Consider the following 22,708-nt stretch of genomic DNA (forward strand, 5'->3'; position numbering starts at 1 on the left):
GAGAAGCAATGGCAAGTACCCAAAGAATGAGTGTCTTGAAATTCAGTAGTTGTATTTTTCAAGTGCAGAGAGGCACTAATTGAGTGGAATCACCATACATGAAACAGCTCAATGTTAATTTCTCATGGTTTGATATTTTTTTTTATAACTGGCTGAGAACGGACAGTGAAAGAAATGAAGTGAAAATGAAATCAAATTAGAAGTCAGAAACTTTTAGTTCCAATCCCAGCACAAAAATCATATGTCATCTAGAATAAACTACTTCAACTCTTTGAGATTCAATTCTTTATCTGGGTATTAGTTAATGATTGCTGCTATAACAGACAACTGCAAAAAACTCATCCATTGTGTATTAATAAACCAATAATTATTACTACACAATAAAATATATCCTCTGATCAAAAAATTTAATGAAGATTTTCTTTATCAGGTGAGTCTTAAATGGGCCTTCTGTCAAGAAGTAATTCAGTCCCCTTCTACACTGTGGCTTTTTTTTCACTTTGGAGTTCTTCAAATTTTGCTCCACAAGGAGAGAGAAAGCAAGAGAGATCTTGGAGGGTGATTTCCAGACCTCGAAATAGCTTGTATCATTTTTGACTACATTCTATAGGCGAAACTCCATGACATCCACAGAGTGAATAACCTATATTAACTCTGAAAATTAGTGGGAAAAAAGTGAATTCCCCAGATGGGAGATGAGCTGAAATGTTGGACATGTAGTATTGTAGCATTGTTCATTACAAAATATAAAATGAGTGGGGTTAAATGAGTTTTTCACACTTCTCTCCAAGGGTCCATATTTTAGTGGAAAAATTAAAGAGAAAATGCAGAGTTAAGAGTCAAGGAAAGCAGAACTAAGTTAAAGTTGCAAAGAGCAGCATAAAACACTAGACTGTGGAACCTTGGGGAGCAAGACCCATGTGTAATATTTCTCGTCATTTTTCACACATCTGCATGCAACTTATGGGCACTTATTAATGCTTGTTATTGATGATACTGGAGCTGATAGACTTGAAGATGGGATGAAACTGGTGAAGAGAGCAAAATAAAGGTTGGATATTTTTTAAGACACTTTTTCGCCTCAATATTATTACCCAGTCTTGGCATGGACAAAAAAGTCACTATGGAACCAAACAATCCGCTCAGAAGAGAACACCCTCCTACAGGAACACTCCCCTTTACATGAGCGTCTCCATCTCTGCTAAGAACCTGGGTCACATCCTCAGCCACGGTAATGCAACTGTGTATAAATTAACAGCGAGAGATGCTTTCTAGGGAGAAGGACAGGGCTTCCAAGCTCCTCAAATTTTTTTTATTTAAAAATTTTGTATTGGGTTTATTTGTTGTTATTTTTTTTTTTAGATGAAAAACAAACACTTGTGGATCAAAGAGTCTTGTTTTTGTAGGGAGTTTTCCAGAATCCATGAACTATCCACGAAGATAATTCTTCAAAAACACAATGATTTCAACAAAATAAAACAAAGCTGTTGGACTTCTTCCTTAAGTTGTCAGAATCAAAGGCATGTCTCTTAATTAGAAAACCCTTTGCTATAGCCTAGCCTCACGCCTTGAAGTTGCTTGCTGATTTCTATCAGTTCTGAGGCCAATTTGAGCCTGGTCTCTAAACTCTACGGGACAGTGAAAACACTGTCTTAAGATAACACCCCCATGCTCTCACACCAATAGAGAAACAGATAAACTTCTGAGAAATTTATTAATAGCCATTATTTATTAAGTACTTAATTTGTGCCAGGCATGGTTCTAAGACGTTCGTATGTGTTAACATAATTAATCTTCCCTTTGAGAGAAAGTTACTATATTGACCTCATTTTACAGATGAAAAAACTAAGGAACAGCAAGGTGAAATATTTTTCTCAAAGTAACATACTTGGAAAAGAAGCTGAGCCAGAATTCAAACTCTCACCCTTTGACTTCAGAGCCAAGTTCTTAACTGCATCACATATTGCCTGTGGTGACATGAAATATCACAATCAGTCATTTCCAACCAAAAAAAAAACAAACAAACAAAAAAAAAAACAAAACTGAACTAAGGGAATTTTGTTAAAAGAGGATGATGCATCCACTCTGAAAATTAGAGAATAAAGAATAAATATTCTAAAAGTCCATGCTCTAAGATGTGTCTTCCAGCATCTCTGACATGTAAAGAGCTTGGAAGTCATCACTCTCATTTTTATAACCAGAAAAGAACTGAACCAACTAAAAATTACAACTCTTCTTAGAACTACCAGAGGACTGAAGTTGTAGGGAAAACTGCCACGCCAAAATCTGGACAGACAGATGCCTCCAAAGAGTCACAGCTCAGATCTGCTTACGTGACGAGCAGAAAGCACTGGAACCATAAGCTGGTAGGAAAATTTAAATGGTAATTTTGATCAACTGCTGGAGACTGAACTAGACTAACCTGTGGGAGAGGAACTCCTGGCGGCCACAGTCTTAAGGGAGCTTCAAACTTTCCTGGGCTTTACCTCCAGGACCCCTCCAGCTTCTCCTGGTGAAATGCTGAGAAAGAGCCCCGCCTGGCGCCGGCAAGAAAAGAGGAAGAGTAACAGTTGCGAAATGTGCCTAAAGCCTTCTTCATAACGAAGGCCTACTCTCCAGGGAAAAATAAAACTTCCCCAGAGCCTTGTCACACCTGCGATAAGGCCACTTGTCTCTCTTCCTCACCCTCTAGCTGTCATGATTCACCTGCAGAGGCAAGGCGTTCTAAGAAACACACGTGACGGTGCCCACTTGAGCCCACCTGGTGCCAGGTAGACGGTCATCATGAAGTTCAATCCCTCTGTGACCTACGACTGCAGCAAAACCCACAGACGCCACTTCCATGCCCCTTTGCCCAAGTCTGCCCGGCTCAACAGGAGCACAATGTCTGCTCCATGCCCATTTGCAAGAATGATGAGATCCAGGTGGTCTGGGGACACTACCTAGGTTAACAAATCAGCAACACGGTGCAAGTGATGTACCATCTACACCAAGAGGGTGCAGTATGAGACAGCTAACAGCATGATGACCCACATGAGTATTCATCCGAGCAAAGTGTTTATCACTAGGCTAAAATCGGGGAAAAAAATTCTTGAATGTAAAGCTAAGTCTTGACAAGTTGGAAAAGAGAAAGGTTATGGCATTAAAAAGAAATTATTGAGAAAACGCAGGATTAAATATAATCTGATGTGTAATCACAGTTTAATTGTAGATTTTCAGCTAGTGTGTATTCCTTTGGAATTTTTCAAGATGTCTCTCGAAAGTTTCATTTCGTTACTGTGTTTTTGCAATTTTGATTAACAATCCTAAAAATAAAAATTGGAAATGCTTCCTGAGAAAAAAAATTTGTGAAGGTCACAGCGCAGGGACACAGACCTACTCAAAGAAAGAGATTCAATCATACAATTACAAAATGGTTCTTCTCCCTCACCCCAAATTACCACCACACCAACAGGCCTCCGGTATAATAACAGTGGATTGCAGCTGCTGGTTTTGCAAGACACAGACTCACTCTGAGGAGTAATATTTTGGAAAGAACAAAGTCAACAGGGGAAACAAAAACAAGGACACTAGATTCATCGGAAGACTCTGGCATCTACAGCTATAGTAAACATTAAATCCAACCCACTCCTACCCAGATTAACACAAACTTCACACTAAACGCTTATTTAGCTCACTTCCTGTTCTCCAATACATGATGTCAGGCTTTCAACAAAAATAACAAGGCATGCTACAGAGCAAGACAAGGCAGTTTGAAGGATCAAAGCGAGTATCAGAACTAGACTCAGATATGGCAGAGATGTTGGAATTACCGTACGGAGAATTTAAAATAACTATGATTAATATGCTAAGGGAATTAATGGAAAAAGTGGACACGATGTACAAACAAATGAGTAATATAAGCAGAGAGATGGAAACTCTAAGAAAGAATCAAGAGGGAGTGTTAGAAATCAAAAACACAGAAATGTGGAATGCCTTTGATGGGCTCATCAGTAGGCTGGAAGTGGCTGAGGAAAAAAATCAGTGAGCTTAAAGATAGATTAATAAAAACTTCCCACACTATCAAGGAGGTGGAAAGATAATGTAGATGAGAGGAGGAAAGTTTACCAAATCACACTGTAATTAGTGTACTTGCACTAGTATTTAGTACTAGGACTTGTATCTAATAAGGAGTTCAACTCTTGATTAAAAACCTCTGTGTGGCTTTTCACGTCTGGGCATTGGCAACTACAAAGGCTTTACCAGGCAGACGTCAGGTAGGAAAGTTTCCCTCCTCATATCGGACTTGGTGAAGAGCCGTGCATTGCAGTTTCTGAAGGGAGTGATGTAGTCAAGGACTCAAGCCTCTCTGGCTGGTCATGATGATGCTCTGTGCACATATTAATTCCTAGCCCCATTCCTAGCCCTGGGCAGATCCTCCCAGACACCTCTGCTAAGACCTCCTTATGTAAGAGAGGAAGGGAATACCTTGAAGACACTGCACCCAACTCCAACTCAGTACCCAGTACTTTCATACTCCTTGCCTTTACCCCTCTTCCTCCTCCCAAACCCATGGTCCATAAAACAGCCAGAGGCTTTTTCTGGGGGCTTTCTCAACAGTGAGACAAGCCCCATATCCAGGCTGATCCACAGGACTCTCAAGAGGTGTGTTGTTCCATGGGGAAAAATGAAACATGGGAAGCTGTACTTTCTGATGTCAGCCCCTTGTTTATACCATCTCAGTAAGTGATTAAAGGCTTAACTCTTTCATTTCTGCCTTGCTGCTTTAAATGGCTACTCTGACACCTGGCAGCTGTGCTCTGTCTCTCAGCTCAGCTGCACTCATGAAATCTAAAATACTTCCAACATTTTTTTATAGCTCAATAATAAAACAACAAATAACCCAATTAAAAGATGGTCAAAAGATCTTAAGTTATTTCTCCAAAGAAGATATACAAATGGACAAAAACCACATGAAAAGATGTTGACCATCACTAAACATCAGGAAATTACACAACAAATGAGATTACCACTACATACTAAGACGGCTATAATAAAAATGATACATAATGATGAATTGACAAGGATGTGATGAAACTGGAACCTTCATCCATTGTTGATGTGAATATAATATGGCGCAACGGCTTTGGAAAACAGTCTAGCAATTCTTGAAAATGTTATAATAGAGTTCCCATATGACCCAGCAATTCTACTCTGTTATACATGCAAGAGAGATAAAATGGAATGAAAGATAAATGAAACCTTGCACATAAATGATTACAGCAGCATTATTCATAATAGCTACGTGGTAGAAACAACCTAATGTTTATCAACTGATGAACGGATAAACAAACTGTGGTATATCCATACAATGGAATATTATTCAACAATAAAAATAAGTGAAGTATCATTACTTGCTAAAACACAGATAAACCTTGAAAACATTATACTAAGTGAAAGAGTCACAAAAGACAACAAATTGTGATTCGATATATAGGAAATGTTAAGAATAGGCAAATCTATGCAGGCAGAAATCAGATTATTAGTCGTCTATACCTAGAAGGTAGGAAGGAAGAAAGGATTGAAGAGTGATGTTTACGGTATGTAGGATCTCATTAGGGACCAATGGAAATATTCTAAAACTGACTGTGATGATAGATGTGTTACTCTGTGAAGGTACCCAAAGCCACTGAATTTTATATTTTAGAGTGGTAAATTGTACTTTATCTAAATTATATTTTAACAATGCCATAAAAATAAGTTATACTTAAAGTGTTGAACACTGTATATAATTTCTAAATAAACAAAGATGAAATTATTTAGAAATGTCCCAACAGTATCTCTACATAGTTTAAAATTCATCTAATATATTTTCATCCCTTTTGTACACAGATATCTTTCTAGTTCTTAAGATTGTATTTGATACATAGTGATGTTCAATAAATCTTTAATTAATCAAAAGTTGTTGCATAAGTATAATTAGAATATCAGCAGGAGAAGAAAGTGAGAATAGAAAATGAGAAGCATATAAACTAATAATGGTCCGGCCATTATTTTCCATCCAATAATTAACTTTCCAAGATTAATGAGAGACATAGATCCAGGAAACTCAGAAAGCACCAAACAAGTTAAATACTAAAAAACAAATGAAACCATATCTATGTTAACATATTCAAACTGCAGAAAATCAAAGATAGCTGGGAGGTAGGAGAGTAAGAATTACAGCCTACTTCTTGTCACAAACTGTGCAAGCAAGAAAACAATGGGTTGATATATTTGAAGGGTTGAAGGAAAAAAGCCAACCACATAGATTATCCTTCAAAAATGAAGGATAAATAAAGACTTTCTCAGACAAACAAAAGCTAAGGTCATTCATCACAAATAGAGATGACGCTCAAGAAATATTAAAATAAGTTATTCAGGGAGAAGGCAAATAATATAGATAATTTTATGGGTTGAATTGTGTCCACCACCAAAAAAAAAAAAAAAAAAAAAAAAAAGATAGTTTCAAGTTCTAACCCCTAGCACTAAAGAAAGTGATTTTATTTGAAAAGAGGGTCTTTACAAAGGTAATCAAGCTAAAATGAGATCATTATGGTGTAAACCACTGTTATGAGTGCCCTCTTAGAAAGAGGAAGTTTGGACACAGAGAAAGACATGCATAAAGGGGAGACAAAGTAAAGATGTAAAGAGAACGTCATCTACAAGCTGAGGAATGCCTGAAGTTACCATAAATTAGGAGAGAAGCATGGAGCCTCTGCTCTAAATCAACATTGCCAGAATTTTGATTTTGGACTTCTAGCCCCTAAAAATGTGAGACAAAGTTCTGTTTTTCAATCCACTCAGTGTGTAGTACTTTGTTATAGCAGCACAGGAGACTAATACAGATGACAGTAGCAGTAAGTGGAGTGCTGCTGTAACAAATACCTCAAAATGTGGATGTGGCTTTGGAATTTGGTAATGGGTAGAGGCTAGAAGAGTTTAAGGAGTTTGACAGAAAAAGTGTAGGTTAGATTGAAGAGATTATTGTAGAAATGTGACTGTTAAACTTGCTTCTGGTGATATCTCAGACAGAAATGAGGAATATGTTATTGATAATTGGAGGAAAGGTAGTCCTTATCATAAAGTGGCAGAGAACTTGTTTGAATTCCGTTCTGTTGGGCTGCAAGTAAAACTTACAAGTGATGAACTTCAAAGGGAATGTAATAAACTGAAGAAAGACTGTTTAACCAGAATGTGAAGGTGTGGAAATTGTCAATCAATCCATATTGCACAGAATTAAGAAGCATGTCCTGGAGACAACACCAGGGGTATAGCTGGACAACTCTTGGCTAAAGAGACAAGGCATATGACTTGTGGATCCAATTGACCATCTCAGCAGAAACACTTCCAGCTGGACTGAAGGAAATAGAGATGAGATGAAATAAAGGAAGGGTGTCAGACTTCTGGGACTTTACAGGCAGGAAACAGGCAAATTGAGCTATCCGGCTGTGAACATGAGTTATTCTTTAAGAAAAGGGAAGGATGACCTCAAGGGAAGTTCAGGGGCCAGTGGGTCTATCATTGACATGAGAACTCTGGGGTCAAAGGCCCAAGGCCCTTCTCATTTCCAAAAGGTAGGGCCACCTTATGAATTCCAAAGGGTGGGGTTGGTTCCCAGGGACAGAGGAAGCAGAGTCACTACCCAGGGCTGCCACCCCAGGGACCCAGAAGACAAAGCACGGAGAACCAAAGAGGATTCACCTCAAGCCTTAAAATCTAATGAAATTCGTACTGCTAGGTTTCAGACTTGACTTATGATCCCCTTTTCCTTCCATTTTCTTAGTTTTGGAGAGGGATGTCTATTCTACGTCTGCCTCACATTGTAATTTGAAAGTAGATAACTTGCTTGGTTGCATCAATTTCAGAGATGGGAAATCATACCCCAGGTTTCATCCACAAATGCGTCAAGTGATTTAGAAAATAAAGATTTTAGACTTAGAGTTGATAATGAAATGATAAAGATTTGGGGGACACTGGAAGAGGGTGAACAGATTTTGCACATGAGAAGAACATGAATTTGGGAGGGCTATTATAGACAGACTATTATGAGCCGAGTTGTGTACCTATAAAAAGACATGCTGAACCTAAATGTCCATCAACAAATGAATGGATAAAAAAGTGTGGTATATGTATATATAATGGAATATTACTCAGCCATCAAAAGAATAAAATAGTGCCATTTGCAGCAACATGGCTGGACCTAGTGACGATCATATTAAATGAAGTAAGTCACACAGAGAAAGACAAATATATGATAATACTTATATGTGGAATCTTAAAAACAGGGTACAATTTACAAAACAGAAATAGACTCAGACACAGAAAACAAACTTATGGTGACCAAAGGGGAAAGGTGGGGAGGGATAAATTTAGAATTTAGGATTAACAGATATACACCACTATATATAAAATAGATAAACAGCAAGGACCTACTGTATAGCACAGGGAACTATATCCAATATCTTGTAATAACCTATAATGAAAAAGAATCTAAAAAAGAATGTATATTTATATATACATATATGTATAACTGAATCACCTTGCTGTATGCCTGAAACTTTGTAAATCAACTATACTTCAATAAAAAAATAAAAATTTAAAATTAAAAATAAAGACACATTGAAGTCCTAACCCCAGTACCTGAGAATGACCTTATTTGGAACTAGAATCTGTGCAGGGGTAATCAAGGTAAAATGAAGTCATTAGAGTGGGCCCTAATCCAATATAAATGGTGTCCTTATAAAGATGGGAAAACTGGACACAGAGACAGATACATACAGGGAAGATGATGTGAAAATACAAAGAGAATGCCATCTACAAGCCCAGGAATGCCTGAGACTATAAAAAATCAGGAGAAGGGCATGGGGCTCATTCTCCCTCATAGCCTCAGAAGGAACCAATTCTGCAGACACCTTGATTTCAAACCTCCAGAATTGTGAGATAATACATTTTTGTTGTTTAAGCCACCTATTTTATGGCATTTCATTACAGAAGTCCCAGAGACCAATATGGATCAGAAACTTGGATCTACATAAAGAAAGAAACAGCATCAGGGAATGAGTAAGTTAACATAAAATAAAACCTTTATATTTTTCTTACTTTTAATTGACCTAAAAGATAACTGTTTAAAGTGGTAACAGTAACAATGTATTACTAGTAACAATGCTAGTATATGGGTAGGTGAAATAAATGACAACAATGGCATAAAGAATAGGAGGAAAGAATTGGGAATTTTTTATTCTAAGTAAGCTGCACTGAACACGAAGCAGTATACTATTACATGAAGGTGGAAAAGATTAGTTAAAAAATGTACATTATAAACTCTAAACCCAAACACTAAACACATTTTAAAAATACAATTAACATGCTAAGCAAGGAGATAAACTAGAATCATACAAAATTCCCAATTAAAACCAGAGAAGACAGAAAAAGAGGAGAGGTTAAAAAAAAAAGAATAAAAAAATGAATAAGAAGGTGCAGCAAAAAAGAAAAGTTACAAACATCATTGATTGAATCCAACTCTATCAATAACCACTTTAAATGTGCATGGTCTCAACACAGTAATTAGAACACAAAAACTATCAGAGGGGAATAAAAAACCCCACTACCTTACTATCTACTGTCTATAAGAAACCTACTTTAAATATAAGGATTCAAATACATCAAAAATAGGGGGTAGAGAAAGATAGATCATGCTATTCTAACCAAAAGGAAACGGGAGTAGCTATATTAAATTCAGACAAAGCAAACTTCAGAACAAGCAGTATTATCAGGGAGTAACTACTCAGTAGGGGTAAACTTTGTTATATACAATGCTTTTTAGTTCACATTGCCATGCACTGGGGAATAAATCTGGTTTTCTAATTAGGTGATACGTTAGCGAAAAGTCCAAACTGAAACTGTCTTCTCTATTCTAGCATCGACTGTGTCAGGGGCATCTGCTTCTGCTATCAGATATGCAAATCCAAACCCAGAATGAGTATCTCTCCCAGTGAAGACCCGCTGGTATCCACCACAGAGTCAGACATTCCCTTGCCAGCTATGGGTGGGCGCAGCTCACCTTGGTATGAGACCCCTGGCTATGTTTAGTCTCTCACATTCCTGTCGACAAACATAACAATCTTTAGTTACCTGTCAAGTTTCTAAGTGAGACAGTTAAATACAACTTTTTCCTGCCCATCAGTGTGATGCTTGAATGTCTACAGCCACTAACCTTCTGTATCCAAAAATCTACCCTCAAAATGCAAATGAGACATTTACTTTTTGGTTCAAGTAAGCTTAGAAATTGGAAGGGGGCCTTTTAATGAGCAAAAATATATCCCACTTCAGTTGTTCTGTTCAAGTACATATGGTTTTCCATAACAGAGCACCCTAGCTCAGTGTTCCTTTTATTTTCTAGTCATATAAGCCCTCCTTTTCCAGTTACATGACTGGTCCATTAGTCCTGGTCAAAAAAATCCTAGCTGTGGCCGTTAGGTGGCAGTAACAGACTTCTGCCAGAAGCTCCAGTCAGCCGACAAGCAAGTGGCAGAAATTTCCACAATTATCACCACCTTCCTTATTCAGGTCTCTTACCACGTACGAGTAACCTCCAGGGTCTATCAGTTTTTCTAATAGACCTTATTGGACTATGAAAGAAGGAATTTGTGGTCACTGATATCACCGCATATCACAGATGTGCTCTTAAAGCCAAAACTGCTCTCCAGGGTGTCCTATATTGTTTTAAATTAACCACTTGAGTGGGCTTAGCTCATTCTGAAGTTTTCCCATCTAGCATGCCCGATTAAAGTAGGGGAAGGGGCAGACTTGCACAACATCCCTTTCCCAATTATTTGGAAAAGGGAAAGGTCCCCATTCGGACATCACATCCATTACAATGATACGTTCCGTGTAAGAGGGAGGCAATGTGCATAAGCAATTTGTGTTCATAAATCCCCACTTTGAACCATACTTTGACTTGCAAGCCTTCCACACTTACATCATCATATTCTCCTAATGTAATTACAGTGCCCTTAAACGCTTCATGAGCAGGTTTAGGGACCAATGACCAGCAATCGTAATAGTTTTTTCACCACCTATAGGCTACTGGAGCCAGACCAATGCAACGGCCATGGGTCCCTCTCTGGGTCCCTGGCTTGGGCTCTCCCATCACTCAAAGTCTTAGTCCTCTCTTTGCTTTGTACTTTTTCCATTGGCATGGGCTCTGAAGAAATTTTAGACTCCGCTTTTGCGTAATACTCAGATTCTTAATCCATCAAGACTAGGATAAATTGAGTGACTTTCTGTCATTTTATAAAATCTGAGGAATTGGTGCTGGAGCAGGTGTAATCTTTTATAGTGATTCATTAACATTTAGTGACTACTTCATTTATCTCTTCCTTTTTGTGCCATTTTGAATCAACCATAAGACATTTCTGCCTGGTTCAATTGCCCAAGGTTTTTTCCCCATCTCTCGTATTCTTACTGTTCCATTTCCTCTGAATAATCCTTTTTTTTTGTTCCCTCTCATTAAATCTCATTCAGGGGAGCTGAGCAAGGAAATCAGGGGCAGCTTCCCTCACATCCTCTTATCCCCCCAACAACGTAGGCATCGGAGGAGTCCATGAGATTGTAGCTCCCTTTTATCTCAGCATCGGTCATCACCTGAGTCAGAGTCACAGTGTTGGGTACGCATCATCGTACAACCCCTCTAAAGCTACAAGCATTTCCAGCATTTCAGTAGCCTCAGAGTAGCCCACTTACCATCTAAGAGAGGAGCTGGGCAGTGTCACTTTTCAGGGCATATACCATATACTCTTGCCTTTATGCAACTTAACAGAGTGGGAGTTTGCCCCTCTAAACACATCTCTGGGGAAGCTGCAAGACAGTTTAGGATCCTGAGTAAGACTGCACACGGTGTCACCTCTAATCCCTCAAACGCAATTTCCATTTCAAGAGATACTCTGAAAAACACTGCAAAATGTGTCTAAAAATAACTCTTGACCAAATTCCAGTTAACACTAATGCCTTCTGTATACTCCATTCCTCCCCCTTACAGACAGTCGCAGACCCTCGCACGGGGGTTATGGCAGCTTCCCTCTGCTTTCAGTCACTGTAGTTACAACAGATGCGAGCAGCAAGGCACCTCTTCTTGACTGACCTCCCCCCAGTCGGCACCTCGTTACCCGTTTAGCTACTTCCCCGGGCCCGGGATCTACAAATGCTTTTCTGCTCATCAGTGGAAGAAACACTTCTGTAACCTCAGTCTAGAAGTGAGAAGGGAGAAACCAAATGGAAACAGTGTTTTCATTCCCCATGCCTTGCCTCATTTTTCTTTATCCTAAACAATGTCTTAGCCTTTATTATCTAAATTAAAATGTGGGGGAGGGTCATTTCAAATGTCCCATCTGGGTGGCTCACTGGTGTTCAGCTAACTGTATGGTGTTCACCAGTTTGGGTAAGCCACCCGACTGTACACAGTGTACTCACAAAAGGCTTCTATTTAAAGGTAAAGGATGTGGGGCAGCAGGAGACAGAGAATGTAGGGGAGCATCAGAGGTCCAGGTTCGAGAGCCATCATGCAGCCCAAACTCGCCAGGACCCTTTCTCTGAGCACCAGGCAATGGACTGAGCCTCTCGCTTGAACCAGAAGATCTGTGCATGGAATCTTAGGAAGAACCCCCACCCTCACCCGCACCAAAAGCTCTCAGTGGTCCTTTAAGTAATCAAGCCAGGTTATCAAACTGCTTAGGCCAGTTGCAAACCATCAGTAAAGAAACTGACCTGGAGGTCACCAGGGGACTTTCCAAACTTAAGCAGCACCTCATAAATACCACTGCCACTATCTTGGCTAAAAGTAAAACCAGACCAGGGGTCTCCGGAGATAAAGATCCAGCCATTTCCAGTCCAGCCTAAACTGCTCTCTCTCCACATATCATCTCACCAGAAAACTGAAAGCATTTATTGCCTATATCATTATTTAATTATTACATCATTGATAACTATTCAGTAAAAATTTTAAACTTTTATGTATATGTTTTGTCTCTCCAGCTATATCATGAGTTTTTGATGAGTGAGTCCACTTATTAATCGTTCCATTCACACTTACTGAATAAAAACATGAAAAATTATATAATTAATAAATGAAAAGTACCAATATGGTGGTAAATTAGAAATAAGTCACCACTAATTCAAGATGCTAAAAGGGGTTCTGTAGTCACCATGAGAGACCGGCCACCAGCCAGTTCCCATCTGGGGAAATGTAGCATCTCAAAATTTCTATCTGGGTTTCATATCACTTAAATATGGCACCTCCTGAGATATAGTCAATAACATACTCTAGATTCTATGCAGCTCAACAAAACAAGAAAGGTTGATAAAATAATTGGAAAGGAAGAAACACATTTTTTGTTTTAAAAAGACAATTTGATCTTCTACAGAGAAAACCCAGAAGAATCACAAAGAGCTTCTGGGATTTTGTCAATATACATTTTTTTAACTTGTGTGTTGGCTGTATGGGTATTTATTTACTTATTCGTTGTACTGGACATTTATACTTTATTCACTTTTTGAATGTGTGCCATATTCATAAATTTGAAAACAAAATTTAAAAATCTATGTGAATTGATGAACTACTGGGAATAAGATATTTCCAAAACAATCAATACACTGAAATGGACAGTGATCCTGTAAAGTGGCAATAATGAATTAGAAAGGGTAATTAAAAAGGATAAAGTAAATCTTAACTTATAAGAAATTATTCCAGGGATTGGGAAGGGGGGCTGGAGTACCTCATTCCTTATGTGTCCAGGCAGTAAATAAGACCCATATGACATCTGGGTTTAGTAGAGGCAAAGCAGACATTGAGCTAATAGTTGGAAATGATATTTACCCATGTTTTAACTATGAACTTGAGGAATTATCTGAGCCATTTTTTTCCACCAAAACTTACTTCCTACTACCAAGGTTAGACTTCCTCTCCAAAATATTCCTGATCGTTCAAGGAAAATTTCCTTTCCTTGCGTTAGCCAGTGTCATTGTCTAAATAAACCACATTTTATCAAAAATGACATTCTTCTCTGTACAAATAAAATAGAGAAAGAAATGTGTTTATACATACCATCTCCTCCCAGCCTCCTTTACAGCCTCACCATCAAATACATGCAATGGAGCCATCTTTTCTTTATTTCTCTGTTTTTATTCTTTTTGATCAGGATATCAAGCCTTGGCCTAATTGCCTAATTTAGAGTTCATTCGAACCATGCCAGTTCAATTTCAGTAAATGTGGTAGTAAAAGTATAAAGTCATATAAAAATGTCCTGTATGAGAAAGAAACGGTCTGATTGTCTAAACTGTGGTTTCCTCCAGATGCCGCACTCATTTTCTTTTGTGAGTTACATTTAAGTTGTACGTGTGACATGATTTAGTCTCCCTATTAGGGCTCTTGCTCTTTAAAGACAGATGCCCTCAAATTCATCTTTGGTACTCTTGGCACACCTGGCCCAGTATCCTGACCATTCTAAGCATCGTGCCATCTTTTATTTTTTAGAACCAGCATTCAGCTATTCATTTATTCAAAATAAACACCTATAGTACAGAAGAAGTATAATGGAGAAAGTTGGGCAGCCTGTTTTTTTCCTCCCCACATTTTCCAAGTGGCTAAATAATTAATAAACACAATATGTCATATTACTCTCATTTTGGGGAGTAAGAGCAAAACTTGATTTCCTTTGGACTATATGCTTTTCAAGTCATCTCCCCAAGTGGAAATTTAATAGTACAAACTACTAGTTGGCTGAACAGAGGCAGGAGAACAAGTCAAACTGGACTTTAAGAAGAACACATGCAGTAACGTAGACACCACTGTATACACACATAGCACTCTGAAGTTACCAACACTCTTTCACCTTGAACCTTCACGACAACCTTCCAGAGTCAGGCATTCTAAGAAGTATTACCCTCTTCCACAGATTAGGGAGCAATTTTTAGCAATGCTATGTTATTTGTTCAAGTGACCTGCCAGAAGCAGGGAGGTCAAGATTGAATCTAGGGCTTTGGCGTCGGCTGAGTGTGCTTTCCACTCTACAATACTGACGTGCTCAGACTCGGGACAGCATGAAAAAGGATTCATCAACAGATAAGGATTTTGTTTCAAAATGTAAAGCAGCTGATTTAAAAATCAGGAACTATAAGTCAAATATAAAGTTACAGCTTAAAGAAAATAAAACGGAAGTATAAATAATATATTTTAGACAATAAAATTATTTTTTAATTTTTCTTTCTTCTCATAGATGGCTTTTTCACAGCTGAGTTAAATCAAAGAATATTTTTAGATTTAGTATTTTACTACCCTTTGTCAATCCAAAATGTAATAAGACTAAAAATCTATACTTGTAGTTTTTTAAAGCTACAATTTGTTGAGTGCCAGGCTCTATGTAAGCATTCTATAATTTTCTTTAATCCTCACAATGGTCTTATGATAGAGGTAAGTATCAATATCTCCCTATTACAGGCAAGAAATCTGATAATCAGAGGGGTTAAAAATTGTCTAATGACACATGAGCAGTGAGCATCAGAGCTAAGGTTTGAACCTGGGTTGCTGTAGACCACGGAGTGTAGGCGCCTAACCATTCTGCTGTCTGGGCTTCCCACATGCAGAGGAGAGGAATTTCAGAAATTATCTGACACGTGGTTTTAACTCCTGCATTAGTCCGGGCTCAATCACAGAGGCAGGGTCACTAGGATATATACGGATTTGATACAGGGACTTACCTCAGCTTATGCAGCCCTGGGTCTCCGTGAGGTTGCTGTCTTTCCGTCCAACGCTGGAGTCTGAAGTTCCCAGGATGGGTAGTTGGGAAGGGAAGCTGGGTGTGGGATGAGGAAGAGTAAGATCAACCAGGAACCCGCAAGCACGAGCTGGAGAACGGTGTGACATCTGCATCGGTTCTCGTCACTTCTGTCCGCCACGTCTCCCTTGGGAATCTCTCTTCTGGCCAGTGCTACCTGGAAACGCACAGGAAGGGAAATTATGGGTGTGTTAAGTCAGCCTAGCCAAGTTGATGTATCACAAAGCCGCCCCAATTCTCTCTCTTGTTTTACAAGACGTGCAAAGTAAGTCTTGGACAGGTGCTGTGATATGTCTAAGATCCCTAAGGGACTCAAGAGTAAAGCAACCCTGTTAATTTCCTGTACGTTCTTCCTTTTCCTATGGACTGGATGGCATATGGGTTTCATTTTACTAATCAAACATACAGATTGGTAGTGGCTACTTGAAACACTGAGCTGTGAAGGATTCTGAAGCTGGAGTTTCTTATTGATTAGTGATGTCTGCTGTGGGCACACGAAAGACGAGGCATAATAAATACAAAACAGTGTGCCACCCTATCTTTTATTGTTTGGCCTTTCTTCAGAAAATAAGATTGTAAGGGATAAGGATAAATAAATCAATGATAGCACTGCATTTTTATTAAAAAGACTTAAAACTGAGGGCAAGGAACACCCTATATTTATAAACTAACTATCGAGAAGATAATCATGTGTTCTTACAAAACAAGGAAGAACAAGGGGCTAAATGAATGTTTCTAATATCCACTGAGAACGTAGGGTTGAATGCACTTTTGTAATACTCACTTTCTTATTAAAATCCTGCTTGGAAATGCCTAAAAATCAGCACCTGTAAGCACTCTTCTCGACATGCAAATTATAAACATCAAGCACTTGATATTCTGCAATCAATTACTTATAATAAATTAGTCGTGTTTTGATTGGTGCTAATTTGTAAGTTGGATTTCCCATTGCAGTAGGCTAGAGTGGTGAGGGGTTGAGGAAGAACATGTTCTTCCACCTGGACACAGGGGTATTCAAATAAGTTTACATAGATCTTTCTGACTGGAGTCACACAAACATTTATGCTTTCTATGCATATTCATTATCTCACCGTGAAGCAGGCAGAATTCCTATTTTCACAGATGAAGAAATTCAAGTTCCCACATGTAAATTTGCTTACGGCCAGTTAGCTGGTGAGTAACAATGTAACAGCTGTAATCCAAGTTTAATGCCTTCAAAGTCTGCTACAGATCTTTTCCTGATGACTATCTCAAATAAACGTGTTGACACTAGCAAGAGGGAAATACGTTCATTTTGAGATAAAATCAGGACGCGTGCACAGCAATCCCACTGTTGACGTGGGACCTGCGCTCATTGACTGCTTGCATACTCCCATCGATGCCTGCTTGAAGCATGCATGCCCAAGGGGAATACTATCCCCGTCCTTGACAGGAGACACACACACACGGGAAGGTATGGACAGAAGTCTAGTAGGGGATGCTGGAACATTTTTAGGTTTCTAGCAAATTTCTGTTCTCAAGTTTGTGCATCTATATTTATATTTAGCTTACTTAACTAGAATAGGTACCCCATTAAAGCAGGTGAAAACAGGGCCTTTCTGTGCTGACTGTGTGGTACCTTGACAACGATGGATGTTTAGAAGAAATAGGAAATTGAGATTTATTCCTTTCAGATAAGCGAAAGGGGTAAAGATCACAGTGATTTGCAAAGGGAGCTAATATTTTCAGTTAGGGCATGGCACTCTGAATCTCATTTAATCTTGTCAACCATGCTCTAAAATAGGTTTCATTATCCCCATTTTTATAAATGAAGAAGTTGAAAAAGCTCGAGGGAACAGTTAAAAGCCCCCAAACTAGGGAGATTTTAATTATTCTTATTCTTACGGGGTTTTTCCTTATTGTGGAGAAAATTTTCCTTCTTGTTCCATCCTTTGTGGCCACAAAATAAGAATTTTGTGCAAACAATAAATCTTTAAGGATGGGTAACGGGTGTAACTTAAAAGGCAGAAATTACTCTTTAGGATGTCAATACAACCAAGAATGGGCTGCGATCAGGGATTTGGTTAGACTTATCTATACAATATTCCCCTTTCCCCAGGGCCATCCTGTTTTTCTTCTCAGTGACAAAAGTCATAATAACAGTAGCTTCTATGAACTTAAATTTGACAAAATGCTTCACAACAAAGAAAGAAAGTATGTATTTTTCCCTGACATTGTATATCTGGGAAGCTCAAGGATTAGAGTATACAAATAGATTTCCGAAAGTCATACAAGTACAGGGTAGAGCCTGGATTTGAGTACAGTCAGTCCAGTACCACCGGGGTACTCTAAAGCACTACATTCTATAGTCCACCAGTAAAAAATGTTCAGGTACAAAACAAAACAAAACAGAGGAGAAGTAACACAAATCCTTTACCAAAAATGCAATGGTATTATTTTTCCACTTTGGGCTATTTTCAGCAGCTAGATAAGAAGCAGTTAACCAAAAAACAAGTAAACCAAAAAAACCCAAAAAACAAACAAACAAAAAAACCCCAAACCACCAAAAGTATGTTGAGAAAGTACGTTGAGGATTAACTGTACAGATTTTTTAACGGACTTTATTTTTTGAGCAGTTTTAGGTTCCCAGCAAAATTAAGCAGAATAGAGAGAGTTTCCCATATAAACCCTGCACTCACACCACACAACATCCTGCACCACAGTGACGTTTGTTACAACTGATAAAGCTACACTGACACATCATTATCACCCAAAGTCCATAGTTTATATTAGGGTTCACTCTTGCTGTCGCACATTGTTTGGCTTTAAACAAATGCGTAATGAGATGTGTTCACCAACGCGGCAACAGACAGAATAGTTTCACTGTCCAAAAATATCCTCTGTGCTCTGCCTATTCATCCCTTCCTTCCCTCTAATCCCTGGCAATAACTGATCTTTTTATAGTCTCCATACTTTCACCTTTTCCAGAACGTCATGTAGTTGGAATCATAAAATATGTAGCCTTTTAAGTTTGGCTTCTTTCACTTAGTAATATGCACTTTAATTTCCTCCATGTCTTTTTGTGACTTGATAGCCTATTTCCATTTAGTGCTGTAGTATATTCCATCATCTGGGTGTACCACAGTTTAGTTATCCATTTTCCTATTGAAGGACATCTTGGTTATGACCAAGTTTTGGCAATTAGAGATAAAGCTGCCATAAATATCCTACTGCACATTTTTTGTGGGCATAAGTTTTAAATTCATTTGGGTAAATACCAAGAAGTACAATGGTTGGATCACATGGTTAAGAGTATGTTTAGTTTTGTAAAGAACTGCCAATCAAATTGGCCTCCAAAGTGGCTGTACCATTTTTTATTCTGACAAACAATGAATGAGAGTTCCCACTGCTCCACATCCTCACCAGTATTTGGTGTCATCAGTGTTATAGATTTTGGTCATTCTAATAGGTGAATAGTTGTATTTCACTGTTGTTTTAATTTGTCATATCCTAAGACATACGTTTATTTGCCATCTTTATACCTTTTTTGGTTGGTATCGTCTGCCCATTTTTAAATCAGGTAGTACATTTTCTTATTGTTGAGTTTCAAGTGTTCTTAGTATATTTCTGATAACAGTACCTTATCAGATGTGCTTTTGCAAATATTTACTTTCAGTCTGTGGCTTGTCTTCTCATTTTCTTGATACTGTCTTTTCACAGGGCAGAAATTTTTATCTTCTATGAATTGTATAATTTTGCATTTTATGTTTAGGTCCATTATCCATTTTGAGTAAACATTTGTGAAGGAGGTAAGGTCTGTGTCGAGATGCTTTTTTTTTTTTGGCATGTGAAGGTCCATTTGTTCCAGTATCATTTGTTGGGGGAAAAAAAAACTTCTCCATTACATTGGTTTTTTCCCTTTGTCAAAGAACAGTTAACTATATTTATGGAGGTCTATTTCTGGGCTCTCTATTCTGTTCCACTGATCTATTTGTCTATTCTTTTGCCAATAACACACTGACTTCATTACTGCAGCTTTACAGTAAGTCTTGAAGTTGGGTAGTGTCAGTCCTCCAACTTTGTTCTTCTTCAATATTGAGTTGACTATTCCGAGATTTTTTGCCTCTCCATATAAATTTTAGAATCAGTTTGTTAATATCCAAGAAATAGCTTGCTGGGGATTTGAATGGAATTGCACTGAGTATATAGATCAAGTTGAGACTAACTGACATCCTGACAATACTGAGTCTCACAATGCATAAATATTAAATGTCTCTCCATTTATTTAGTTCTTCTTTGATCTCTTTCATCAAAAGTATTAAGTTTTCCTCATAGAACTTAAACATAGTTTGTTAGATTCATACCTAAGTATTTCATTTTTGAGAGGTACTAATATAAATGATACTGTGTTTTTAATTTCAAATTCTATTTGTTCATTGCTGGCATATAGGAAAATGACTGACTTCTGTGAACTAACCTTGTGTCTTGCAAACGGGCTGTGACTGCCTATTAGTTCCAGGAGCTTTTTGTCAATTCCTTTGGGTTTTCTCTATATGTTATCATCTCATCAGCAAACAAGCACAGTTTAGTTTATTGCTTCCTTTTTAATCTGCATATGTTTTTCCCCCCCTTGTCTTGTCTCACAGTATTAGCTAGGACTTCTAGTATGATATAGAAAAGGAATGGTAAAAGAGGACATCCTTGTCTTGCTCCTGATTTCAGTAAGCTGGAGTTTCTCACCATTAAATATATTAGTTGTGGGGTTTTTTGTTTGTTTGTTTGTTTGAAAATGTTCTTTTCAAGCTGAAGAAGTTCCTTTCTTGTTCTAGTTTGATGAGAGTTTTTATCATGAATAAGTGTTGGATTTTATCAAATGTTTTTTCTCATTTACTGATATGATCATGTAATTCTTTAGCCAGCTGATGTGATAGATCACATTAATTGATATTTGAATGTTAAATCTGCTTTGAATATGAGAGGAATCCCACTTGGTCATAATTCTTTTTATATACTGTTAGTTTTGATTTGCTTATGTTTTCTTGAGGATTTTTGTGTCTATACCCCTGAGAGGTATTGATCTGCAGTTTTCTCATGTCTTTGTCTGACTTTGGTATTAGGTTAATGCTGACCTAGAATGAGTTAGGATTTATTATCTCTGCTTGTATCTTCTGGAAGAGATTCTAGAGAAATGGCATAACATCTTCCTTAAATATTTGGTAGAATTTACCAATAAAACCATCCGGGCCCAGTGCTTCCCTATTTTGCAAAGTTATTAATTATTGATTCAATTTTTAAAATAGATAAACTCAGATAATCTATTCGTTCTCGTGTAAGATTTGTCAGATTGCATCTTTAAAAGAATTGGTCCAGTTCATCCAGGTTACCAAATTTTGTGGGCATAGAGTTGTTCATAATATTCCTTACTATCCCTTTAATGTCCATGTGACCTGTAGTGATGTCTGCTCTTTCATTTCTTTTATTAGTAATTTTCTTAGTTAATGTGGCTAAAGGTTTATGAATTTTATTTATCTTTTTGAAGAACTAGCTTATGGCTTCATTGATTTTTTCTCTACTGACTTCTTATTTTTAATTTCCTTTACTTCTGCTCTAATAGCATATTTATTTTCTCCTGCTTACTTTGAATTTGTTATATTTTCTAATTTCCAAAGACAGAGATTAAATTATTGATTTTAATCTTTCTTCTTTACTAATATATGCATTCAATGCTACAAATTTTCTCCTAAGCACTGCTTTACTGTATCCCACAAATTCTGATAAGTTTTATTTCCATTTTATTTTAGTTCAAAACTTCTTTTAATTTCTAAATTCTATCAAAATTTCTTCTATGTTATTTAGAAGTGTGTTGTTTAATCTAGGAGTATTTGGGGATTTTCCAGCTATCTTCTTGTTAATGATTTCTAATTTAATTTCATAGCAGCCTGAGAAGAGACATTGTATTACTTTTGTTCTTTCAAACTTCTTGAGGCATGTTTTATGGCCCAGAATGCCATCTATCTTGGTAAATATTCCATGTGAGCTTGAGAAGAGTATGTATTCTGTTGTTGTTGGTTGAAGTACTCTATAGAAGCCTATTAAATCTATTTGATTGTTGGTGGTGCTGAGTTTAATTGTGTACTCATTTTCTGCCTGTTAGATATACCCATATCTAATAGAAGGGTGTTTAAGTCACCCTTCTATAGCTATTATAATATTAATTAATCCAACCTGGACTGAGAATAACCAGAGTAATTGTTTTACTGAAAGAAGTAACTCATAAAAGGGTCAGATACTTGAGGAATTTTATTGTCTTACCTATGATATTAGTGTTACTGCTTTAGATGGTAGATTTGCGGAGTTACATTTCTGCTTTTTTTTTTCTTTTTTGAGCTGTATTTGCTTTAGTTTTGGTTTTTTGTACTTTATCCTGCACTTGAATGTGTGATAACAGTAGGTAGTAGGTATTTTGTTCACAAGGCCCAAAATGCTGTGTGTGAGCAGTAGATGATTGAAAATGAAAAATATTACCATTTATTTACTTAATTATTATATGCAATTCTATCAAAATACAAGAACTACAAGGTAGGTAGAGTAACACTTGGGCAAAGCAACACTTAAACACTTAGGTACAGTTTGACTCTGTTCTAATTAATCTTTAAATGTCACAATCTCCACATTCCCTACCTCTATTTTTTTAAAGTGAAATTCAGTTCTTCTATCAGCACAGTTGGGCTGGTGTTAAAACACAGCTCTTTGCCTTTATGTTTTCCCCATAGAGTTAAATTCATAGCTATAAATTATGAAAAATGTCCATTGTTGTTGCTGTTTGTAGTTGTTGTTTAGGCATTTTGTTTCTTTACGCTCGCTGTTGCTAAAAATGAGGT

The 22,708-nt window shown here is 37.5% G+C and overlaps 1 long non-coding RNA gene and 1 pseudogene across 1 annotated transcript in view; one reads left to right on the forward strand and one right to left on the reverse strand.

Moving 5' to 3' along the window:
• Positions 1–22,708, reverse strand: part of LOC141575719 (uncharacterized) — a 57,345-nt gene that overhangs the window by 19,347 nt on the left and 15,290 nt on the right. The window contains exon 2 of the long non-coding RNA XR_012503465.1: positions 15,772–16,005. This is a non-coding gene — a long non-coding RNA (uncharacterized LOC141575719). The remainder of the gene's footprint in view (positions 1–15,771; positions 16,006–22,708) is intronic.
• Positions 2,785–3,300, forward strand: LOC123616815 (ribosomal protein uL24-like pseudogene; annotated as a pseudogene).

This window comes from Camelus bactrianus, chromosome 31 (genome assembly GCF_048773025.1).
Source record: "Camelus bactrianus isolate YW-2024 breed Bactrian camel chromosome 31, ASM4877302v1, whole genome shotgun sequence".
In the NCBI taxonomy this organism is placed as follows: domain Eukaryota; kingdom Metazoa; phylum Chordata; class Mammalia; order Artiodactyla; family Camelidae; genus Camelus; species Camelus bactrianus.